The sequence below is a fragment of the Carassius carassius genome, chromosome 23 (assembly GCF_963082965.1).
Source record: "Carassius carassius chromosome 23, fCarCar2.1, whole genome shotgun sequence".
NCBI classification, from domain to species: Eukaryota; Metazoa; Chordata; class Actinopteri; order Cypriniformes; family Cyprinidae; genus Carassius; species Carassius carassius.
The window spans coordinates 17,972,340-17,996,810 of record NC_081777.1 but is presented as its reverse complement, the minus strand read 5'-3'; the positions used below and the strand labels follow the sequence as shown (position 1 = coordinate 17,996,810).

At 38.9% G+C, this 24,471-nt stretch overlaps 1 protein-coding gene across 1 annotated transcript in view; it reads left to right on the top strand.

The window, feature by feature from the left end:
- The first annotated feature begins 517 nt into the window (after nt 1-517).
- Nucleotides 518-24,471, top strand: part of LOC132101409 (tumor protein p53-inducible protein 11-like) — a 73,193-nt gene continuing 49,239 nt past the window's right edge. Inside the window, exon 1 of the mRNA XM_059506346.1 lies at nt 518-676. The gene's annotated coding sequence lies outside the window, so the exon portion shown is untranslated. The remainder of the gene's footprint in view (nt 677-24,471) is intronic.

Genomic DNA, 24,471 nt, shown 5'->3' with positions numbered 1-24,471 from the left:
CATTCACCTATTTGCCATCTTTGAAGAAACAATCTGATTGCATGATTGCCTTCATAGCAGCAGGCAAGCTATTTGTTGCCTTAACGTATGACACTTCTGCAACATAATATATCAACATTCACATTTATGAAGGTGTCTGAAATGCATTTGTAAGCAGTGCTACAACCACTATAAACACAAGGGACACTCTCCCCTCTAAATATTGTGATCGCTGGTCAACCGATGTGTTTTAAAGGATTTAATAGGCTACTTCAGTATTAGTTTCCTCTCAGTCATCCTTGTTTGAAAGTTAACAACTTTTTAAATCTTCTTTCAGCTATGAAAATCGTTACAAAACCACTTCTTAGACTGTAAAGATATAGAGATATTTCAGAAATATTAACAGAATGCTAGTATCCTGTTTAGCTACTGTCTTATAGCAGCCAGTGGCTCCATTCATTCGTATTTCTGTGAGCAATCTGTCTGTCACGTGTCCACGAGCGCGCTGTGTCTATTACGGTAGACAGAGCTGCGCTGATATTGTATGTGTGACATTACGGTACATTTATAGATCCGTCAGAGTCTTGGTTGTTTGCAAACCCAAAGAACACTGCAATGTAAGTTTATCAAGAGAAAAATCGGAAGGCATACCGAGAATAGCGCAGCAGAAAACCAGAAGCTTCTTTCAACCACACTGGTGAGAAAAATATGAATTTATTAGAGATTCAATATCTTTGCGCGGTCGCTACGCCTATCAACCTCACATAGTTATACACAGGAGTAACGTTAGTCTTGTTATAACAGTGAATCGGACTCGGTGTCGCAGGAATGGTAGCCTGGAGTAAGAATACGCTTTTTCTGATTTAGGAAGTTTCTTTTAATTCACTCTTAAGACCACAGACCACGCTTGATGCTGCTCAACATGTGTTTTATAAAGTAATATGAAACACACAAACAGCTCGAGTGACAGCTTACTGTTTCACAAAACGCAGGCTTGTTTATCAGTTATGAACGTTTGTTTTAGAAGCACATCCGTTAAAACGTAAGACTGGCTTGGCAAGATTTGTGTTTTACAGTATCCCACTTACTGAGTGGCTTGAATCACATTTTTACGTTAATAAATAATCGTCATTCTCTTACCAAACGGTGCGTTTCGCGCGGCTCTGGAGGAGGTTGGTTGGTTGGTGAGAGAGATACCCTTACATTGCAGTTTATAAGTGCGCACAGCTTTTAATAATGATTTTTTTTCTCTTTCTTGTCGGTCTTTCCGCGAAATATGTATCTTTTTCATACGGAAAAGTTGACTTTAAAGTAAATGTTGAAGATTTTAGGAAATAGCGAGCCTGTCAAACTAAATGGGTGATATAGTGTAGATCAGATGTGACTAAAATAATCAGTTTTTAATAATAATCATGATAACAGGGTTGACAGTTTAAGTAAAAACCCTTTATGAAGTTTCATTTAATGAGGGACTTTTTTTAATCATTATTTAAATACTAAATTACATTATCTAAATGGCTTAATATAAATAATTACCAAGACATTTTCTTTCCAGATTAAAATGTGCATTGCTAATAAAGCATGGATGTTGAAAATAGATCTGGAGAAGAAGCAGAAAAGGAGAAACTCTTAAAGAAAAGTTAGTTGATTGTTGTTGATATGAAGAAACATGGCTATAACAACACACATTGATTGACACAAAAGACACCATTTCACGGTTGTTGAAATGTTTAATTTAGACTTTTACCCTTCTGTAAGTCCATCTTTATAATTGTATAGGAAATTATTTTTAGCAGTATGTGTATATTGTAATGCTCTGACTTTAATTTGTTGATGATTACTTGGCCACGCACAGTACAGAGATTCATACTGATATCATGTGAATATTCTAGACTTCTTAAAAAACATTAAATCAGCATGGCATTATAGAGTAAGTCTGCAGCACTGCACAGCACTTATATATATATAATAAAAAAAATTATAAATTGTTTTTTTTTTTTACACGGTCTTTGCACAGCATGCTCTGAATTTTTAATTATAATATTAAAAGCTTTTTTATACTTATTTCAATGCAAGAAGCTTTTTGAAAAGACACACATGTGACAACAAAGACAATGTTACTTTTCCACACCTCAAACTACCATCATTTGAGCTTTGTTGTTGTTTCATACTATCAATAGTCTTGCTGTGATCATATTCTTGGCATCGTAAAGGAATTCTTGGAAATCTCTGCTCCCTCTCTGACGTGTTACTTGCGCTGCTTTTTAATGAAACAAGGACAGGTGCTAGGAAATGTTTTTGTAATGTATGGCTGTTTTATGTCCTTGTTTCCTGTCATGATCACACCATTGAAATAGTGCCTAAAGTCCTTTTTTCACCATTTGTTTTTGTGTGGTTTGTCACATAACTGCTCAACTCAAAGAACCATCGTGGTCGCCCCGTCTGAGGTAATTCCTCAAGCAGCTGGTGTGAATAGTGATTCTCAGGCATGCCTCGCTAAAGTTTTGCTATGATCCAAAGTAGAGCCCGACCGATATATCGGCCGGCCGATATTATCGGCCGATATAAGCTAATTGCATTTAAATCGGCATCGGCATTTATAACGGCCGATGAAACATGAGAAACAGAGTCTCATGCTTCACTCATGTTATGAGTGTTGCATAGTGTGCCCACCAGAGGGAGCTCTGCAGCTCCAGAGTTAACAACAGCGCCAGAAGTCCACTACAGAAGAAAGCGATCACAAGCCACGGAGATGTAACTTACTGTTTTGACGGTGAGTCTGTCGTTCGTCATGTGAAATGATTGTAGATTTAGTTCATACCCTGTATATAAAAACTGTGTGGTAGTTCTAGCTAACGGTCCTATCATTATCACTTCTAAATATTCTGTAACATCACTTACAGCCGCTAATGCATTGCTATATTAGATTAGCCACAAAGCTAATACCATGTTTATCAGTGGAAGAGCGCGAACGTTAATAGGAGGTCAAACTATAACGTTAGCGTTTAACTTATTCTTATTCTATTGCGGTGTGTTTCCCACATAATGACCGCGTAATTGGGCCTTTCACACAGGACGCGGTATTCACACTTGCCGCTGGTTTCAGCGTTGCCCTTCAGATACAACGCGATTTGCGCTGCGCTATGGCGCAGGCGGAGTTTTAAAAACGTTTAGCGGGAGCTCTTTCATAGTCTGTTCCTCCTCCTTTCGGTCAGCAGCAAACATGTATCTGTCCCGTTGTAAGAAGCGAGCGATAGCGCTAGTCCTGCTGATGAGAATTAAGAGAGAAGCAAGGAAGAAGAGGCTACCCTCAGGTCCAGAGAACAATTTGGTGAATTCAGGCTGGTTACGTTACTCTAACGCTAATAGCTTCCTTTTTAGCAGGCCCCTTAAATGCTTGCTATTAACTTGTTTGAAGGTGGTTCTTCTCAAAATTGACAGCGGTGTGTTCATGACACTAACGTTAACCATTCAACTTCGAATTGATTCCGTAATCTTCCGGTAATAGTAGGCAAGACGATGTTCTGTGAGAGCAAATATAGTGTAGTTACAGTAACTACAGTAGGTGCGTAAGAAATGATTAAACCAGAGGGGACATGTAAATAAATGTGAGCTGAACTAGCGCTTTTTTTTTCTTTTTTACATATTGTTTCAAAGCAGCTTTACAGACATAACAGAAAAATGTTGAAATAATATTGTTAAATATAAGTAGGTAATACCTATTGCTTGACAAATAAAAAAAATATATATATTTCTCATTTTTGCCTATGTAGGAGATCCTAGTTTATTATTATTATAATTCTAATGATGACATGAGTAATGCTACATGGTGATATTATTAATACACTTGCTTATTCTTTCTATGTCTCTCTTTCTGCCTACAGATGGCTGAAAAAGGTGAATGCTGTAGCAGCAAAGTGTAGGACTACTTCTGCAAATACTTTAACTTTAGTATTATAATTTATTTACAGTACACACACAGACTGTTAAAACCAGCTTCAACTGGAAGAAAGTAAAAGTGTTAAATGTTTAAAACCAGACTGTTTTTTGATCATTAAAAAATATATACTTTTGATGTGCAATTGTTTATTCATTGAGACTGTAATCTAAGGCTTTTTTTTTAATATAATCCCTTCTGGAAAATGGTTTATACAGCCCGCATACATAGAACAGGCAGATATTTTGCTATTGAATGTTGTGTAAGTGCAGTTTATAGGAAATGGGTCTAATATCCAGATTATTTTTAAAATCAAAATATCGGCTTATAAATCGGCTCTTTTCGAGTTAATATCGGCATCGGCCCCCATGGGGCCCATGGTGTTGTTTCCATTTTTGATAATGAAAGCATAAAGCAGCGGTTGTAGTTGCTTGTAATGTGTTTCACTGATCTTCCTTCTGGAGACAGGTGTGGGTGGTGAATGTAGGAATTTATTACTCAAAGGAGGAGGATACTCTGTCCCCTTTTTCCTGATTCTGTTACCATGGTAACATAAGTAAGCAGGGGCTATGCATTTTATATAAAGTGCAAATACTGACCACTTGCTTTCTTTGCAATAGGGGGCTTGAAAGGGCATGGTTATCTAAATGGAAATCCGGATCTCATGTACACAGGACCCTTCGGCCATTTCAGTTGTCTCATGAGACCAGAATGTGTTTGCTTGAAGAGTAACTAAACCCTAAACCAACTTTTTTTAGTTAATGATCTGTAAGAATGGGACTTTATTAGTGCTGTTCATTGATTCGAGTAACTTTTTTGACATTTGAGTATAAAGTGTTTTAATTCTACAATATATGGTGTAAAAACATCTGAGTGCTGCCCTCTTCAGGTTGAACGGTGGCTACTACAGTAGATTTTTCCTATTGGATGTTTGCAGTGGCAGGTGACGTAAGAGGTGGCAGGTGACGTAAGCAGTTTCCAGCTCACCACACCCCTTGGTACAAGCTACCACGCCCTTGGCAGTATAAAACCATCTTGTTCCGTCAAAATCACTGTAGCGACTCAGGAGTTGGAATTGCGAGTATTGAAAGCGACCAGGATAGAGTATTATAGCATCTATTTAGCATACCATTTATATAGTTATTTAGATTATTTAGTGTAGCCTATGTAGTTAATTAGCATAATTGTTAGTGTAACATTAGTATTGTTAGAAGCATAGTTAGTTAGTAGCATAGTATTGCATCAGTTAGGATAGCTTCAAGTTGGCGTAGATTTATCTGTATTTTGTACAGTGGTCAGGATGGTACATAGGTGTAGTGTTGCTGATTGTAAAAGCACGGCTGGACTGCATAGTTTTCCAGCAGACTTGAAAATAAGGCGCCAGTGGTTGCATGCACTTGGCCTGGAAGACCGCAAGTTCCCGTCTAGAGCTGGAGTGTGCAAACTGCATTTTACGCGGGATTGTTTCTCCAACTCAATGGAGGTGAAAATGGGCTTCTCCACACAGCTCGCGCTGAAAAGTGACGCAGTGCCGATCGCGATGCTAGAGTTAAGACCGCAGTTTGAGCCAGCGGCTCGAATTGATATGGCTCAGGCCCTGGCCCTGTGTCCACAGACACCTCGACATCCTACACTTCAGGTGAAGGTGGGCGAGAAAAGTCCTCTACTTCAGATGAACGCTCTGTTGCAAAGCTACTTGCGTCACTACAGTCACTCTCCATTTTAGCGACTCTGACAGCAGCTGTCAATTAATCCGTCACTGCATCCGTCGCTGCATTCATACACTGAGAGAGAGCGCGCGCGAGAGAGCGAGAGAGAGCGCGCGCGTGAGAGAGAGAGAGAGAGAGAGAGAGAGACAGACAGAGGGAGAGAGAGAGAGAGAGACAGAGGGAGAGAGAGAGAGAGCCCCGGCCGCACGCCCACCGTCTTCAAACATCACGAGCGCTGTCTTGCTCTCTCTCCCTCGCGCATATTAATCAATTGACACGATGGTGTCGATGTTTAAATCATTTAAAATGAGAATGTAAGTGTACTCACCCCATTTTTGTTTGTAAGAAAAAATGTGATTAGATTTCATATCGCAATATATATCGCAGAAAAATAAAATATCGCAATGTCATTTTTTCACAATATCGTGCAGCCCTAATCCCAATTGTTAAATTTTCATAATTTTTGGAAGCCAAAATCTAAATCGATGCTTCATTTTGATTAATAAAACAGCTCTAATGCTCGGCCAACTAAAACTTTAAGAATCACTTTATTGCTGGCTTAAAATGGACTGGAAATGAGAAATCACACACATAATTACTAGCAATAATAAAAAGGTGAACATTAATTAATAAGCAAGAATATTTTTACTTTTATACTACTTTTTTCATAATTTAGTGCTTAATTTAAGTTATTTAATATAAATATAAGTAATATATGAGTTTTAACTGGTCTCAGAATTAATGTATGCAAATTATAATTGTGGCGCTCACTGTGTCCCTCACGGACGACTGGTGCGCTCAGATAAAAATCAAAACACAACTAAAAGCCCAGGCCTGGTCCTCTCTTGTCCTTCACTGTCGTCGCTCCAGTTTTATATCCTTCCATCTCCTACGTGGGACTCGAGACCGGCGGTGGGTCGCAGGTGTCACTGATTTCCCAATCATTGCCGGCCTCCCTCCTTGTTCCCACGTCCCTCGGCCCCGCCCCACTCGCCACAATAATGTTGTTATGCCTAAAACATAATTTTATTTGTGTATTATTCTTGTTTTTTTTAGACCGTATAGTAGGCCTATAAAATTGTAATATTGACTATATCAACTTATCAATATTGCCCAGAATTTTATTGTATCTTCTGTACATGATTACATGCAAACCATCCACTGTTCAATACATGATTTTGGTAGCCATGAACTTGAAAGCTACAAATATACGATCATTTATTTTGAAAGCTTGTAACTTGTTTAAAATGCTGTTTTTCTTAAACCACTTTCAGAACAGAAAATCGAATGCTGATATATAGGCTACAGCACTAAAAGAGGTGACCATTTATACGATAAATATAAAAATATATGGGTGTTTATTGTTATGTCAAGTATCTGTCACAAAAGTGGATTGTTCTGAGAAATGGATACTGTGTTCTTACTGTTCGGGCCCTCAGATTGTGGGTCTAGTTAAGCTTCTAGTTTAATTTCCTCCAACACTGTTATGTCAGCAGGGCACCGCTGTGCCACAAAATGAACAGATGTCCTCCCCTGGATTTCTCACAGATTGGATTACTACGCCTAGGCAGTCCAGGCTCTTTAGAGACTGCATTGTTGCAAGACTGAAAACAATCCTTTTGATTTTAGCCAAGGTTCCATATGGTTAAAGTAAGAAGAAAAAAAAACGTGTTACACTTTATTTTGGGGCTAAATAATTCTAAATAGGTGAATAAGTATCTGCCTTGAGCATCTAAGCCCCTGAAGCTCATGCTTGGCCTTATCAGCTTACAGAGGGTGCCATTTGGGATTGAATTCATTAAGTCGTTTGATTTGTATCGTTTTGACTTGTGCTCTGTCTACACAACCTGCTTTTGTTTGGCATGACGCAGACAAGCTGACATCTGTGTAGAGCAATAATCGAGTTCAAAACTGCTTAAGCAGTCAGCAGCATCTGTACTGTCAGTCAGGTCAGTGCTGAAAATGATTTCAACTCGTTGAAATTAAAGTTTAATATCCAGCATGGCAAAGTTATAGCTTAGAATGGATGAACTTTTCTTAAAATGGAAAATTAGTTCTCACATGTGGCTAGGGATGCACAGTATATTCCAAATATATATCAGCCTTTTTTTTTTTTTTATATATAAAAATTGCCCATCTTGACCTTTTGAAATATTCAATGGTGCATGCTTATTTTTTTAATTTTTACTTTTTTTTTTGCTGTCATCCAACACTGAATATAATCTTCAAAAACATGAAATATTAATTTATTATTATTGTTATTATTATATTTATTCCTTCATTTCTTTTTATAATAATTTCATAAATGTAAAATATAGTAAATAAATATTTTTTATAATAAAGCATTTTATTTAAATGTACATATTTCATACTGTACATTATGTTGTGATGCCTAATAATTCATTTTAGTTCTTTTTTTCACTTTTTAGTTAATAATATAAAAAATAAATTTAATTATAGTGATTTCTATGTATGTTAAGTCTTAAATTACCTTAATTTGAGGAAATATGAATTTATTTATCAGTTATTTGTTTGATTTATTATCATAAAGTGTAATTAACTGGATTCAAACGTTCAATCTATTAACTCTTACATGTCTCACACTGTTAAATTAACACTGTGCTTCATTTCTAAGTTGAGCTATGTGCACTTTAACTGGCTCTTTTATTCTGTTGTGCAGACTATACAGAATGGAAACAGGTAAGGTCACTGAATGTGTTTATGCAACACATTGTAGCACATGACCGTCTTAAATTAGAAAGGTTGCTCTTCTACTCTGTTAGAGATGGTCACGCTGTCTTAACTGTTGTTGTTCTCAGTATGCTAGCGCTGGCTCAGCTATGGTTTATTGTCATTACTGATGAGAATGATTGTGCTTTCTTCTAATACTACCCAGTAGACCCTTTTCACTTGTGTGAGGCAAACGGATACCAATAAGCAAAGCACAACGGGGCTCGGGGACGTACTGATATCATTTTTAGGAGTGATTTTAAATGTACTCTTTTCCAAAAATCTTTTTAGCTGGAGATTTTTAAGAACTGCTTCTAATATGTTTCTAAATGGTGATGCAAATTTAGCAGATTATTTTACATTTCTTTTACATTTAGGAAGTACATTTAGCTCTTATGTTTTTGAGATTCAGAGGTACTTCAAAAGTGTTCTTTTTACAGTGGAACGTACTTTTTGTAATTCCCCTTCAATTGAAATAGTTACAGCAGTTCTTTAATCCATGCTTGGAGTGGAAACAACTCTTCAAGATAAGTAGACAGGGCAGCAGTCAAACACTATTCCACTGCTTGATAAAATATATTTTTACCTCTGTGTTGAACAGTTGAGCAGTTGTGTTAAATTCAAGCTGTACTGATTTTCAGGCCTCACAGTGCCTTGGCTCTTTTATTTCAATTAATCTTTGATATTGTTTGTAATTTTACATGTGCCAGTTGTAAATGTATGTAAAGTACCTGCATCTCTTGTATGATAATAAAGAATTTCTTTAAATGTTTCCTTTATAATCATTAGGAATGTTGACACTCTATTGACCTTATATCGGCCTGTTAAAAAATGTGATGCATTTCATTCACAAAAGGCTGAATCTGAAGTGACCGCAAAGACATTTTATAATGTTATAAAATATTTCTATTTAAAATGAACGCTGCTCTTTTGAAATTTCTGTATTCTATTAAATCTCACAAATGTTTTCAACATCAATGACGATGTTTATAGTAATAATAATAAAAATTAAAAATAATAAATGTTTCTAGAGTACCAAAACAGTATATTAGAATGATTTCTAAATTGAAAGATCATGTGACACTGAAGACTGGAGCGATGGCGAGAAAATGTATTTTAATTGATTAAATTTTAAATATATAGTAGAAAACAGCTATTTTAAATCTCAACATTTTTTGCAATTTTTCAGTTTTTACTGTAGTAATCAAATAAATGCAGCCTTTTTAAACACAAGAGAGTTCTTTCAAACTCTGAACCTTATTTTTTTAAACGATGAAAAGTGCACTTTCCTGATGTTCGTTCCTGGTCATATTGTGAGTGATCCACTGGTGAATGTTAATCCAAATGAAAAAATAAGACATCTTTTATGAAACAACTTTCCTTACTTACACTTTACTTAAACAAACTATTGCATAATGTTAAACAATAGATGTTTTAGCAAACTTTTGGCAATCAGTCTGGCACAATTATAGTATGTTATGGCCAGTTTTCACAATCCAAGCAAATCCAAATTGATATTAGATTGGATTGACTTTGAGGAGAGCCAGTCAGCAGCCCACACAGAATCTGTGCTGATAATGAAGGAAAATTGCTTCAAGATTCTGTGGAATAAATTTTAAATATTGTAAAAATATGTTTACAAAAGCTTCTGGAAAAATACCGTTGCAATATGGTTGGAGGATATGTAGAATATTGTAAATCATGGACATTTAAGTTCTGAGGAAATCTTCAAAGCTTTCAGAGAATATCTGTGAGCACAGATTCCATGCAGGAAACGAATCAGTCATCAGTTTTGTGAGCTGTAATGGCTGCCGTGGGAATTTTTTCTGGTCTTTTAAGCATGGCTGCAGAATATTCTGCTAAATTCATCATAATTTGGTGGTATGAGGGTTCGGTATATGCTCTGCTCATGACTGGAGCAGTTTACAGTCAGACCCTTATAAAAGAAGCATTGATGGTGGCTTTCAGGCCATGGGCAAAACTGACAAGAGTTTCAAATAGAAGCACTGTTTTGACGCAACTAAGGCTTTGTGGCAGCAATGAATGTACGTTCATTGTAGAACATTGTGTTGTATGTGTTCGGGTGTCGTGTTTCATTGGCAGTTGGAACACAAATCTCTTTCATATTTGTCTCAGTGGTGGTCTATGGTTTAATTCATCACTGAACTTTCATGGCAGTGTTTGTGGGTGCTGTGATGGAAGAGAGAGATAAGTACAGTAAATCTCCAAAATTAGCCGGTCTACTAGTCCATGTTTTATCTTTCGCATCTGTTCACTCCAGTGCTCTTGCTCTATTCATCCCTCTATTTATGAGCTTCTGGATAATTGGGCTTGAAGATAGATATAGCAAATGGGATTTTAGCACACCTGTTGATGTGCAGGGTAGCTTACCCCACTGACATCTCACACTGATTTTCCATTTTCACTTTGATAGTTCAGTTTTACAAATGGACAACACTTTGGAGAAATTCTGTACATGGGATGAAGAAAATGTACAGTCGTGGCCAAAAGTTTTGAGAATTACATAAATATTGGAAATTGGAAAAGTTGCTGCTTAAGTTTTTATAATAGCAATTTGCATATACTCCAGAATGTTATGAAGAGTGATCAGATGAATGGCATATTCCTTCTTTGCCATGAAAATTAACTTAATCCCAAAAAAACCTTTCCACTGCATTTCATCGCTGTCATTAAAGGACCTGCTGAGATCATTTCAGTAATCGTCTTGTTAACTCAGGTGAAAATGTTGACGAGCACAAGGCTGGAGATCATTATGTCAGGCTGATTGGGTTAGAATGGCAGACTTGACATGTTAAAAGGAGGGTGATGCTTGAAATCATTGTTCTTCCATTGTTAACCATGGTGACCTGCAAAGAAATGCGTGCAGCCATCATTGCGTTGCATAAAAATGGCTTCACAGGCAAGGATATTGTGGCTACTAAGATTGCACCTAAATCAACAATTTATAGGATCATCAAGAACTTCAAGGAAAGAGGTTCAATTCTTGTAAAGAAGGCTTCAGGGCGTCCAAGAAAGTCCAGCAAGCGCCAGGATCGTCTCCTAGAGGATTCAGCTGCGGGATTGGAGTGCCACCAGTGCAGAGCTTGCTCAGGAATGGCAGCAGGCAGGTGAGAGCGCATCTGCACGCACAGTGAGGCGAAGACTTTTGGAAGATGGCCTGGTGTCAAGAAGGGCAGCAAAGAAGCCACTTCTCTCCAAAAAAAACATCAGGGACAGATTGATCTTCTGCAGAAAGTATAGTGAATGGACTGCTGAGGACTGGGGCAAAGTCATATTCTCCGATGAAGCCCCTTTCCGATTGTTTGGGGCATCTGGAAAAAGGCTTGTCCAGAGAAGAAAAGGTGAGCGCTACCATCAGTCCTGTGTCATGCCAACAGTAAAGCATCCTGACACCATTCATGTGTGGGGTTGCTTCTCATCCAAGGGAGTGGGTTCATTCACAATTCTGCCCAAAACCACAGTCATGAATAAAGAATGGTACCGAAACACCCTCCAACAGCCACTTCTTCCAACAATCCAACAACAGTTTGGTGAATAACAATGCATTTTCCAGCACGATGGAGCACCGTGCTATAAGGCAAAAGTGATAACTAAGTGGCTCGGGGACCAGAATGTTGAAATTTTGGGTCCATGGCCTGGAAACTCCCCAGATCTTAATCCCATTGAGAACTTGTGGTCATTCCTCAAGAGGCGGGTGGACAAGCAAAAACCTACTAATTCTGACAAACTCCAAGAAGTGATTATGAAAGAATGGGTTGCTATCAGTCAGGATTTGGCCCAGAAGTTGATTGAGAGCATGCCCAGTCGAATTGCAGAGGTCCTGAAAAAGAAGGGCCAACACTGCAAATACTGACTCTTTGCATAAATGTCATGTAATTGTCGATAAAAGCCTTTGAAACGTATGAAGTGCTTGTAATTATATTTTAGTACATCACAGAAACAACTGAAACAAAGATCTGAAAGCAGTTAATCAGCAAACTTTTTGAAAACTAATATTTATGCAATTATCAAAACTTTTGGCCACGACTGTATTCTTGCTTTGTTGTATGAGCTACTACTAATAAAAATCTAAATTACAATAATAATACAGGTGCATCTCAAAAAATTAGAATATTGTGTAAACCTGGTTCGTTACATGTAAACTAAGACATTTTCAAGTTTTTTTTTGTTCATTTTGATGATTAGAGGAAAAAAAAGAGGATTTTCAAAGCAGAAATGTTCAAGTATTTTAAAGTATGATAATTTATGCAATCAGTACTTGGTCGGGGCTCCTTTAGCACAAACTCCAGCATCAGTGAGCTGTGGCATGGAAGCGATCAGCCTGTGGCTCTGCTGAGGAACTATTGAGCCTTCAGCTCATCTGCATTGTTGGATTGACTGTTTCTCCTCTTTCTCTTGAAAATATACCATAGATTCCATATGGGGTTCAGGTCAGGCATGTTGGCTGGCCAATCAAGAACAGTAATATCATGGTCAGCAAACCACTTTGAATTGGTTTTGGCATTTTGGGCAGGTGCTAAAGTCCTGCTGGAAAAGCAAATCATCATCTCCATAAAGCTTGTCAGCAGATGGAAGCATAAAGTGCTGCAAAATCTCCTGTTAGATGGCTGCATCGACTTGACTTGATACAACACAATAGACCAATACCAGCAGACGTCACAGCACCCCAAATCATCACTGACTGTGACTGGACTTCAAGCAGCTTGGGTTATGTGCCTCTACATTCTTCCTCCAGACTCCAGACATTGAATTCCAAACTGAAAAGAGTACTTTGGACCACTGAGCAACAGTCCAGTTCTTTTTCTCTTTAGCCCAGGTAAGATGCTTAAGACGTTGTTTCTGTTTCAGAAGTGGCTTGGTTGCCCTTATCCTGAAGATATCTGAGCTTGGTGACTCTTGATGGACTAACTCCTTGTGAAATTCTCCCAAGTGTTTGAATCAGCTTTTTCTCAGTATTCTCAAGCTTGCGGTCATCCCTGTTGCTTGTGCACCTTTTCCTACCCAATTTCTTCCGTCCAGTCAACTTTGCAGTAAATGTGCTTTGATACAGCACTCTGTAAACAGCCACTCCATTCAGTAATGACCTTTTTTGACTTACCCTCTTTGTGAAGGTTGCCAATGATTGTCTTCTGGACCATTGCCAAGTCAGCAGTCTTCCCCATTTTTGTGGTTTTAAAGAACAAGAGATACCCGGAATTTATACTGTAGATTAAATTATATATTGAGATACTGGATTTTGACTTTCATGAGCTGTAAGCTTTTGAAATGTCTTACTTTACATGTAATGAATCTAAAATATATATTAAAGTTTCACACTTTCACTATATAATTTTTTTTGGATGCACCTGTACTTTTACTTTCAGACGTGACTCTGAGTGCTTTAAAAAGCTGAAAACGTGATGATGCGCATGAGTATGTGTGTTAGATGAAAAGTAACAAAAGGAGGTGTAAAGTGGCAGCAGTTAGTAAACAAACTTTGTACATCTCCACAATTAGATGTCAGGATAAAATCCAAAACTACTGAAATAAAGAAGTGCCAGCGAAAGAGAACTGACATGTAATTGCTTTCATTCAAACAAATACATTTCTTGTTGCATTTCTCATTGGATTTATTTAATTTTTGAAGCGTACAGTAGCTACACTATATGATCTTGTATATTACAGGAATTTGTTTTTTAAAATTTATGAACACTTTAGCAAGGATATATTAAATTGACCAAAGGTGTCAGTAAATACATTTATAGTGCTAAAAACATTTTTATTTTCAAAAAAGGTCTTCTTTCAAACTTTCTATTCATTAAAAAATGCTAAGAAACACAATTGTTTTGAAATGTTTCTGAGCACCGAATCAGCATTTTTGAAGGATCCCTGAAAGATCATGTGACACTGGAGGAACAGTTGGTGAAAATTTACAAGAATAATTACATTTTAAAATATATTACTGTAAAACAGTAACATTTAAATTTGTAATAATATTTCACAAAATTATTGTTTTTACTGTACTTACAGACCCCAAACTTTTAAATGGTAGTATACCTGCAGGGTACATGGGGGATGTTCAGTGTGTCACAGTTTCCTGTTTCATCCCTCATATGCAGTGAGCTTCCTGCTCCTCCACACTTAAGACATACTGCCTGTTTGTGTTCTGCATGCCACAATACAGTGACCTTAATTCACTCTGTTTACAATCTGTTATTTTGGGTTTGCTTGCGAGAGGCCTGGAATGGGTGGAGGGAGTTTCCTGTCCTTTGTTTTCTTTAAAAATGTATTTTAATTCATTTATTTTAATTCAAGGCCAAACAAGGTTTGCATACTCAGACTAATTTGGTTATCTCAGTTGGTTGAACATGACAAAATTGAACAAAAATGTAATCACAAAGCAGGCTGACATCTCCTCCAGTTGCTGATATGCCTGTATGTGTAGTGCAAGTTCAAAGAAAAAGTTCACCCAAAGATGAAATTTCTGTCGTCACTAACTCAGTGTTAATTTTGACAGGCATTTTTGATTTAGTCTTATTCTTTATCTTGAGACAAAAATGCTTTATAGTCTTAGTCATATTTTAGTCATTTGAGTCTTTTTAGTCGACGAAGAGTCATTGCATTTTTGAACAAACTGTCATTACTTTTAGTAATCATTTTAGCCAAACTGCAGTTACCAAAATGTATTTATTTTATATGTAATTTTCAAACAACAATAGTTATTAATTCTTCTCTCTTTAGACCAACTCAATTAGGCTTATGAGAAATTTGAATCAAGGATTGAATTTGGAAAAACTTGAATAAATTATGACAATTTTCATTTTTGGATGAACTATCCCTTGAACAGTAGTGAAAAGGGATCAACTTATAAAAATTATAGCTGTTATATAGAAGAGATACAAATTAATCAAATTTTCCAGATACTGTAGGTTCACTCTACATATTTATTTAACATGTTTTGTTGGTTAACAATAATGACACAGACAGGTACTTAATTAGGAATAATGTCCCTTTAAGATGGAAGGCATGCATGTAATACTGACACACGTTCAGTTTCAAGTACACCAGGCTGCAGCCTGCAGATCGAGGCGGGGCTGCACCTGGGGCGGGGTTGCACGTGCAGCCCCGCCCCATACCTACTCTGATTGGTTCAATCATCTTTCAAAGACATACATGATAGGAAATGTGTGCGTAGTTGGTGTAGGACGGAGAATGCTGTTTAAAAAGCTAAAAACGCTGTAAAGTTTTACAAAGCCTTTACTATAATGCAGTTTTTTATTGTTAACTTGACTCACTATGTCTGATTTATTGAATCAAGAGATGTTAGCTGCTGCAAGTTTACTCTTCTTGACCAGATTAATTCACAAATGAATAATTGGGACATTCTAAAAGCACGCTTAACGTGAAAGTACGTGGCTTTATGCATTAAAACAGTGTTTTAAAAAGACCAAACTCAGTAAACAAATTATTAATAAAGCATTCTATTCACAGACAAGCAGATATGAGCACAGAATACGAACACAAAGCATTTAATTTCCACCCATAACCTGCTTGTCTGTAAATAAAATGTTTTATTAAAAATGTTTACTGAGTTTGGTCTTTTTAAAACACGTATTAATGCATTACGCCACGTTACGCGTTTTCCTTTTAGTCTAATGGTTTTCTATGGGAGGAAAATGTTTAACACGTAATTAAACACATTGCATTCTTATTCTGGATTCATCTGCCTGTCAGTGAATAGAATGCTTTATTATTAATTTGTTTACTGAGTTTGGTCTTTTAAAAACACTGTTTTAATGCATTAAGCCACATTAAACGTAGAATGTCCCGAATCATTCCAGCTGATTGAAAAGAATCGGCTCAGTCGTCACAAAATGTATATCGGAGAAGATACAAATTTAATATAATTAGATGATACTTTATAAAGTTTATCTCAATATTTGACAGTGGCTGTGAGACTGCACTAAAATAAGAGCACAATTATCATGAAATTGTGTTCGTTACTATAGCAACGGTTTACAGGTATGTCCTTTCAGAAAAGTTTATTGATTTCTTCACTTTCAAATAACGAGGAGCAGCATATTTTCCCGAAATAAAGGGGAGAAAAGTCTCTGTTTTGCAATGTAGTAAAGAAAATTAAAAGTTTCATAAAAATTGAGTTGGCAGACACATTAGACTATTGCAGTGTCATTTATCAACTGCATGACGGATAATTATATGTAACAATAATTGTCTTGTCATGAATATATAAATTAAAACAGTAATGATACACCCCTTTCATTTTCCTTTCTTATACTCTGATGATATGAAATCATCAAACTTTCTAAAATTATTTAATTCATAATTCATTCTTCTATCTGAAGACCTGATCGTCTTAATGTGGATAATCAACCCAATTAATTTACTATATTCGTATGTTAGCCTAAAGTTCAGCTTAATTTAACAAAACAATCATTTCAGGGACATGGCAAGTTACAGGCAATTTTTATTTTTCTTCTTTTGTGCATTATGAAGGCTTTATAAAACTGTACAGCGTTTTTAGCTTTTTAAACAGCATTCTCCGTCCTACACCAACTACGCACACATTTCCTATCATGTATGTCTATGAAAGACGATTGAACCAATCAGAGTAGGTATGGGGTGGGGCTGCACGTGCAACCCCGCCCCAGGTGCAGCCCCGCCTCGATCTGCAGGCTGCAGCCGGGTGCTTCTCTTCAGTTTTGACAGTTTGTATACAGTCTGGGGTTTTCACCCACCTGTTTAAGTTCACTTAATCGATAAACGACTGTTTTTATGTGAGATACTCTACACGATAGACGTTTGGAATGCTGTGTGTGTGTATTTGAACACTGAGAACTGATTGTGCACCGTATATGAGAACTGAATTAGTGGAGCATGCTAGAGAGAGCACTTCTATCAGCTTGATTCTGTCTATTTTTTAAGTTATTTTACAAATTGTGACTCCTGGGTAAAACGTGACGTCTGGTCACCTCACCACTTTGGGTGCTGAGGCCATTGTTTCAGATCGCTACTTTGCGTTTTGGTAGTCTATCCATCCACTGCTGCTGCCATACTGAGAGTAGATATGCAAACACCCCTTATCTGATTGCAATCCAAAGACAGGGACCCACATTTTGTAGGACAAGACAGTGTCATATATGATATATGATATATTTTGAATGTCCGGTATTCCTCAAATAACATTATAGTCCTGTCTTGTCTTATTAACAAAGATGCTGCATACATTTTGTCATAGTTTGTATCATCATATATTAGTTTTAGCTTGTCTTCGTCAAATAAAAAATGTGTGTTAATGAAAATATGTCATCCTCGTCTTCGTTGACGAAATTAACACTGCACTTACTCACACTCATGCCACGTTGTCACTGTCCTCTTGGCTCCATGATGCATTTTTTTCACTGCGTGAGAATATGATGTGTGGTGTAAGAGTGCCATGGTCTTCTGAATATATAGGCTATATATAACAATTTCCATATGAATATCCCAGTTGACAAATTCGAGACACATCCAACTTTTATTTTCTTGTATAAAGGTGCTGTATGTAGGATTGACACCAAGTGTCACGAAGGTTGTCAGATTGACAACACCAACAAAAACGAGCGCACTTGATGATGATGATTTCGGGGTTCTGAAATACAATTGGGCAAACTGCCAGTGGGCGGGTTTCACAAACCAGAACAAAGATCAACATTCCAGCCCAGAACGCAAATTTTTAATCGAGAATTACTAAATGTAGCATTGTTTTTCAGATAAACAAGTATCGTAACTTAGCATGTTTCTTAAATATTTGCAAACATATTATGGTATTTTTATGCTTTAGTAGAGACAAAATCTTACATACAGCACCTTTAATAAGTCTTTTCACAATAGAAAAAAGTTGGTTGCAATTAAATTAATGTCTTAATTGGTAATAATGACAACAAATATCTACCAGCTCTATCCAAATAATTTTGAGAGAATTGAAGCCAAATGTATGTAAATTAATGCAAATGTATGCCAACAACCTGGCCACCTGCTGACTGAATGATTGAAATCCATGATCCGGTTACATAATGCAGGTATAAATCCTGCTGAATAACCCTTCAAACTAGACCTTTATTATAGTGAAGATGTACTCTGTCAAGAGATGAAGCAAGACTGACAGGCGAGGAGAGCGAGGAAGGAGAATGAGAAGGAACATTGGAGACAGCGGTGATGTGCTGATGGGAGCCGTCATTGAAAATCCCATTTCTAACTTATTATAAAGCTGTTTCAGTAGACAGTCGAGTCTCACATATAATGCTTTCTGGCTTAACCCTTTACAGTATATCTTCTATTAGCTGCCTGTAGCCAAAAAGCCCTTATTGTTGAGGATGAATGGTCATTGGAAAGCACTCAAGCATTAGATTGTGTGCTGCTGACGTTCAGCATCCCCCTTGAGAAAACAGCTTCTTATGATTTTTCTATTTAACAAATTGGAGCACCGTAATTGCCTTCAGCAAAGTTTACTTCTATCAATATAATTTCATACAAAAAGAGCATATTTGAGTCAGGGGGCAGTGATTTAATCTGTCCCATTAGAAATTCTCATTCATAGATCCAGATTCAGTTGAAGCCATTCTTCTTAATGTGCTGTTTATTGCTTTCTCTAGAAAGGTACAAACAGAAACTCAGATGAGTGAGGAAGAACACTCACTGATTAACATAATCGGCAATTGGAAAACTCCCAAATTAGATTATGAAATGTACTGAAGACATTTGCGATGTGTTTGGGTTTGTTTTGCCCTGAAAATACAGTGCCATTTAGGGGATATGAATTGGAAGATGTAAACCATTATAAAGCACTGGAAATGAAATGCTTTTATGGTTGAAACAGTGTTATTGTTATGGTTTTGCTGGTGTGTAAGGAAGGCGTAGTCACTGAATGTAACAGTTCGCCCCTTCCCGGAACGGTGCATCCTCGCACTGCAAGAGGAATACCAGCGGAGGGAGGGTGGGGGTTCTGGAGGTGGGCGTGGGACAGGCAAGGGGCAGGCGAAGAGGGAGCAAGGAGCTTGCAATCAGGGCGGAGTGCATGGAGGGAGGAGCCAGGGGGGAGCCCGGAGAAGGAGCCAGTTGGTGCTCCAGAGAACAGCCAATATGAAGATCCATGGTGGAGTCGACGGCGGGAGGAGCCATCGTGGAGGAGGAGCCGACAAAACCAGGGGGCCGACAGACGGAGACTGCGCTGGTGGTTGAGGAGCCCATGATGGAGCTGAGCAGAGCAGCCGCAGAGCCAGGGTGAAGCCGAGGATCCGGAGGGCCAAGGCGGAGCAGAAGGCTCAGGCAACCAAGGCGGAGGCGGGGCCCTGGAAGACCACTGCAGAGCCGGAGTGACTGAGGATGGAGGCGGAACCAAAGGGAAGGAGGAGCCTGACAGAGCCGGAGGGATGGAGTGACGAGGCGAAGCCAGAGGAATGGAGTCCCGAGGGGGCGGATGGTCGACGACTGACCAAGGTGAAGCCGGAGGGACTAGGGAGCCCGGTGGAGCTGGAGGGGTGCCGGGCCATGGCGGAGACGAGGGAGCTAAGAGCCAAGGCGGAGCCGCTGGGTCGAAGGACCGAGGTGGAGTCGAGGGCTTGGAGGCTGGAGGCGGGGAATCCACACACCAAGGCGGAGCTGGAGACTGGAAGTCCTGCGGTGAACCATCACGCCCAGATGGCGCTGACTGAGGGTGAGCTGCAGGACTGACTGGCACCAGCGGAGATGAGGTCGAGGAACAGGCTGGTCTAGGAGGAGATGAGAGCAGGAGGATGGGAGGAAACACAGGAGGAACAGGGTGAAACAGGCTGGACGGAACCAGTGGAAATGGAGCAGAGGAACTGACTGGTCTTGAAGGAGGTGGGAGAGGGAGGCTGGCAGGGAATACAGGAGATTCAGGGCTGGGCAGAACCAGCTGAGAAATAGGAGATTCAGGGCTGGGCAGAACCAGCGGAGAAGCAGGAGATTGAGGGCTGGGCGGAACCAGCGGAGAAACAGAAAACTCAGGGCTGGACGGAACCAGCAGAGAAACAGAAAACTCAGGGCTGGACGGAACCAGCGGAGAAACAGAAAACTCAGGGCTGGACGGAACCAGCGGAGAAACAGAAAACTCAGGGCTGGACGGAACCAACGTAGAAACAGAAAACTCAAAAAAAAAAAAGTGAAAAAAAAAGTGAAGTGACATTCAGCCAAGTATGGTGACCCATACTCAGAATTTGTGCTCTGCATTTAACCCATCCGAAGTGCACACACACAGAGCAGTGAACACACACACACACACACTGTGAGCACACACCCGGAGCAGTGGGCAGCCATTTATGCTGCGGCGCCCGGGGAGCAGTTGGGGGTTCAATGCCTTGCTCAAGGGCACCTAAGTCATGGTATTGAAGGTGGAGAGAGAACTGTACATGCACTCCCCCCACCCACAATTCCTGCCGGCCCGGGACTCGAACTCACAACCTTTCGATTGGGAGTCCGACTCTCTAACCATTAGGCCACGACTTCCCCGACTCAGGGCTGGACGGAACCAGCAGAGAAACAGAAAACTCAGGGCTGGACGGAACCAGCGGAGAAACAGAAAACTCAGGGCTGGACGGAACCAGCAGAAATGGAGCAGAGGAACTGACTGGAGGAGGTGGGAGTGGGAGGCTGGGAGGGAATACAGGAGGATCAGGGCTGGACGGTACCAGCGGAGACACAGGGGATTCGGGTAAAACCTCACTAAACCAGTCTATAAGGTCCATTTGAAAAATGTCCATTAGTTACTCTATATAATTTACAGAAAATAGATGCAGCTCACCCTCAGTCGTGGGAGTGTGGGCAGGGCTTTCCTCCATGCCCTCGAACTCCACCTGTAATCCCATGACGCACAATGTTGCCGGCTCACACACCTGGTCAGTCGCGCTCTCAGGTCCTTGTTCTCTGACAATGACAGGCTCGGGCTCTGCGGCGGGCTCTAGCTCCGTGTGGCGGGATGGTGGCTGGCTGGTCTCTGGTTCGGGAATGGGGCAGGAGATATCCTCTTCGGCGGTGCAGATGGTAAAATGAAGATCCATTTTTCTCTATCACCCACTCCACGAAGGCGGCAAAATCCTCTCTGGGACCATTCGCTGGCAGGCGTGCCTTACACCACTCGCTCAGGCCGGTGTAATAGAAATTAGAGAGCGAGCGGTCGGGGAAGTGGGTAAGACACGTCAGATCTAAAAAGTCCCTGGTATGTTCCTCCAGCGAACGGTCCACTTGCCAGTCGGACTGCTGGGATTGCCATTCCGAGAGGGGGAAAAAACAAAAAGAAAGAAAGACGCCGCTAAACTACACTTTGGGTCCATGATTCTGTTACTGTTTTGCTGGTGTGTAAGGAAGGCGCACGAGGAAGACAATATACAAAAAGGTACTTTTAATGATTGAGGGGGAGTAAGGGCACATCCAACATAAGACAATATACAACATCAATCACGGACGAGGATGAACTAAACAGACAGGGTATTTAAGCACACAGGAGGTAATCAGGGAAATGGAGACAGGTGGGGATTAATCAATTAACAAAACAAGAAAAGGAAGATGACCAAATAAGGAAACTGAAAGTCACTGAATGTAACAGTTATGCAGTTTTTTTTATGGCTAATCTGGAAGTAATAAGCCCTTGGTTGACCTACACTGAAATTAACATCCATTGATGCATTTATACACACACTCTCTCACACAAAGTGTGTTAATTGAGTACTGGTGATTTCAGGTAAATGACAAGGGAAATGACAACATTATGAGGTAACTGGACTTCTTTGTTAAAGAAACTGACAGGACACTAAGTCACAGCTGCTTTAATTTTTAAGAGGATATACATCACCAGATATGTATAAACATCTGGACTAATAGTCATTTCAATGGATTTTCTACACATACTTTTTTTATTTTTCCATATATAATTTATTTATTTTTTTGTGTTTTATATACTAAGCAAATCCTTGGTGGTGATTCTTTAGACAACTGTGAAAACACTTGTTTTCCCCTTCTTGCCGAGTAACGCTGTGTGTGTGTGTTTGCGAGAGAGATAAAGTGTGAGTGAGGAAGAAATGGAATAAGAAAGACTGAAGTGTTATTCTTTGGTTGGTTATATTGAACAACAAAAGAAAAAAGGTGTAGTGCTTGGGACAAGGCTGAAATGATGGCATTGTCAAGGGAAATACTGTTTTCAAACTTTCGAATAGGTTCAGTGTATTGAGTAGCTGACACTATGTCCCAATTCATGTACTGCGTATATATTAGAATTATGAAGTCAAGAATCACTGAAATTAGAATGCCAGAGGTAGGTAAATGTTATAATAATTTGCAAAATGCCTTTTTTTTTGCCTGAAAAAAATCTTGCACAACAGAATAAGGCTACAGTTCATCACTGTTCATGATTTTTCAGTTGTAAAAAAATGACCATAAATGTGATTATTGAAATGTCATGGAATTTCTAAAAGTGAATCATAGTATGCTTGTGCTAAATTTGATGGAAATCCATGTATTCATTTCTGTTTGAATCCTGTTTTATTCTGGCTTTTAAAAATGGTGGGATGCGAAAGGTTAAGAGGACAGTAATACACATTGCCCTTTGAATCAGTGAAATCTGTTGTGATCTTGTACTGTATGCTATTAGTAAAGGAGTGTACAATATATACATGCTTTGTTAACAGCATGATGTACAGTACTTAGTGTGCTTTACAGTAAAAAAAAAAAAAAAAAAAACTATGTCATAAAATACAGAGACCATTCAGCTTTGGTTAGTCATAAAAGTCAACATGAATTGTTTGTTGCAACCCAGTTTACATCATGAGTGAAACACAAAAATAAGTAAAGTCTGGGGGGTTGTCTAAATTGTGAAAAGTAGGGTTTATATAGCAGAGAGGAAATGCCAGTTTACTAAAAACCCTGCCTTTATATAATTGCTTTTTGGTTATTTGTTACCAATGTCCATTATCCATTTACAGACCAGGAACCAGGGGATTTTGCATAAAATATGTTTTAAAGGGATTGTCCATCCAAATAATATGTTGTTTACTCGCCGCATGTTGTTTCAGACCTGTATAACTGTCTTTCCTCTGGTAATTTTGGTAACTAAACAGTTTCAGTTTCTATTTAATTCCAATGTATGGACAAAAAATACAATGGAAGTCAGTGGGAGCCAAAACTGTTCTTCAAAATATCTCACGTGTTTGGCAGAAGAAAGAAATGCATACATATTTGGAAAGACATGACAGTAAGTAAATGATGACATAATAAAAAATTTTGAGTAAGGGAAACAGGTCAATTTAGCTCAAAGGGAATCATTTAAGATTTTAAAGGGAATTTGAACAGAATCACTGTTTCACGGCTGATCACTGAGACGCCCTGCGATTCACTGGACAAGCCGTTTAACATCAAATCTGTGCTGGTTATTAATATCCAAAGTATAGTGAAAACACTATCAATTAGCACAGTAACAAGATCGTCAGTTTAAGGCATTAACTTGTAAGCACAAAACACAAGATACTTCTCTTTTCAATATGATATTTTCAAGACATAAACTAATCTAACACATAAACACACGCACTCATACATTCACACAAGTTGCAGGAAGATCGAAAGTTAGGGAAAGATGAGTTTAAGAGAATGGAAATGTGGAATCCCAAGTTTACAGCAATACGTGAAATTGCATAGACATGAAAAAACCATCAATCACTTAATTAGCCCTCGCATTGAGTTCCTCGATGAGGTTAAAATTATATTAGATACACCAGTACAAATCAGAGTCTGGAGGTACATTGCCTGTGTAAAGTTGTCCTTGAATGGGGGTTTCCCGATGTCGTTGATTGGCTGGAAGTTCAGTAGTCGCTGAAGTGACATCTTTGGAAGCCCGTGGTTGGGCGTTGGCTGAAGACGCGGAGTTGTGTGGCTGGTTGAAGTTGAACGGGCACTTGAGGTCAGACATGGCATTACACAACTTAACTCAGAACACGAAACTTTCAAACGGAAAAGAAAAGAAGTAAAGTTTGACGAGACTAGGTGGTGTTTCTTCTCATCGTGGATAAGTAGCAGCAGGTGCTGCGCAGGAACCGCGCTCAAAGAACAGCT